This window comes from Gorilla gorilla, chromosome 22 (genome assembly GCF_029281585.2).
Source record: "Gorilla gorilla gorilla isolate KB3781 chromosome 22, NHGRI_mGorGor1-v2.1_pri, whole genome shotgun sequence".
Classification (NCBI taxonomy): domain Eukaryota; kingdom Metazoa; phylum Chordata; class Mammalia; order Primates; family Hominidae; genus Gorilla; species Gorilla gorilla.
Window position 1 is genome coordinate 10,799,505 of NC_073246.2, and position 2,175 is coordinate 10,801,679.

At 36.8% G+C, this 2,175-nt stretch overlaps 1 pseudogene; it reads right to left on the reverse strand.

The window, feature by feature from the left end:
• Positions 1–436: 436 nt before the first annotated feature.
• On the reverse strand, positions 437–1,673 carry LOC129529229 (putative vomeronasal receptor-like protein 4; annotated as a pseudogene).
• Between the last annotated feature and the right edge of the window lie 502 nt (positions 1,674–2,175).

The following is a 2,175-nucleotide window of genomic DNA, read 5'->3' on the forward strand; positions in this document are numbered from 1 at the left end:
CATAATAAACTTACACAATGTTATTTTCAATTAAAAACAAATTTTAAAATTATGCTTAAAAATTTTTTATTCAAGCTAGAATTTGAATATAGCTAAATATCTTTGATAAATAAGAAAAATTAAAATAATTTCAAAAATTAAAACTAAGAGATTTGCTTGCCAATAGGAGCTGCGTAAGAGTGTACTCAAGAAGAAAATAACATTTTCCTGTATAAAGGTAAAATTAAAATGAAGGGGTGAGAGACAGACCTTGAGAATACAAAATCATAGTGGACATTGAACTGAGGAAAGCACACAGTTCTTGGCACCAAAAAATTAAAAGATATTGAGATATTATAAAAGTACAATTCACATGTTTTATTTAAATCAGAAAGAAAATTATGTGCTTTTTGTATAATTTAATTGATTACAAAGAAATAATTTTTAGAAAATTTTATCACCAACTTGTTAAAAATAGATGGCACTTCCATTGCAACTTTTGCAGAATATTGATAATTCTTTTATCAGATCTGATTAGCACCAGAGGACTGACAGTGGCATAGGCATTGACCACAAACTTGTGGACACCATAGGTGACAGGGCCAATTACCCATAACAGCACTGTGGATGATGAGAGGATGAAGTCCACTGAGTACATCAGCACAAAGAAATTCACCAGCATCAGGATGGTCTTGGTGGCCATTTTCACTAGAGAGGTCCTTAATATAAGGCTGCTGCTGTGAAAGTGCTGGGAGTGCCTCTGATGCCTGGACAAAAGAATGACCATGTATATACTTGAGAGCAGCGTGATTCCTATGAAGAAGGCATCTCTGGATAATGACAGCATAAGAAATAGCGCCCTGATGAGGACATTCACTGGGAAAAATGTGCAATATTTGCTGATATTCAAAATCATCTGGGTCATTGGAATAACCTACAGTGTAGATTATCATGTCACTGCTGAAAGACAAATTGCTAAACCAAAAAACGAATAAGCCCAGGATATCGTATTTAGTAAAATTTATGTTTAAATCTCACCAACCAGGAGGTGCTGGGGCTGATGGTAATGGCCTGGAGCATGCTCAGGAGGCAGGTGGTGCAGATTGAGAGGCCTCTCATCACCTTGTGCAGATAGAAGAAAGCTTTAGGCTGGGCGCGGTGGCTCACGCCTGTAATCCCAGCACTTTGGGAGGCCGAGGCGGGTGGATCACGAGGTCAGGAGATCGAGACCATCCTGGCTAACATGGTGAAACCCCGTCTCTACTAAAAAATACAAAAAAAAATTAGCTGGGCGTTGTGGCAGGTGCCTGTAGTCCCAGCCACATGGGAGGCTGAGGCAGGAGAATGGCGTGAACCCGGGAGGTGCAGCTTGCAGTGAGCTGAGGTCGTGCCACTGCACTCCAGCCTGGGCAACAGAGTGAGACTCTGTCTCCAAAAAAAAAGAAAAAAAAAAAGAAAGCTTTACATCTAAAGTTATTCTGAAAATTCAGTGACTCAAACATGTCTGGAGACAAAAACTCCATTGCAGTGAAGAGCATTACTAGGTGGACAAAGGCCAAATGACAAGTGACCAGGTCATGGGTCTTAGGCCTGTGATCCTGAAAGAATGTAAAAATGTGGAAGAGAAGATGGAAGATGTTGGCTAAGACTCTAATGCTAACTTGACAATTAAAGGCATTTTTAAAAGATAACATAAGTGAAAACTGTGTTCATCCTAATGGCATAGAAGAAACATATTTTGTAGATCTGAAAAAAATGACTTCATATCATCAATGTTCTTTCTTCAGTGTTTGAAATTATTACCATCATTATTATTTTTATTTTACTCACTTATTCTTGATTAACCTTGACACTAAATTCTTGATAATGTACCCCCTGCACTCTTTTCTAAGCCAAATAATTATATATATATATAATTATTACTCTCTATATATAATGAATACATTTACAGTCATGCCTGTATAGGGTGCACACTATCTATATTCCTAATGCCCTTTGCCCTCCATCTTTAGAAATCAATTTTTGTTATTTTGTGTTCTCTCATTTTATTTTTAGCACCCAATTCAGTGACAGGCATATAAAATGAATCACATTTGCACAGTTGAATTGAATAAAATGTATGCTAAAGTGGAAAGACTCACTAAAGCAAACAATTAAAAATATATCCAATTGAGTCTTTCTCATGATCTATCACTT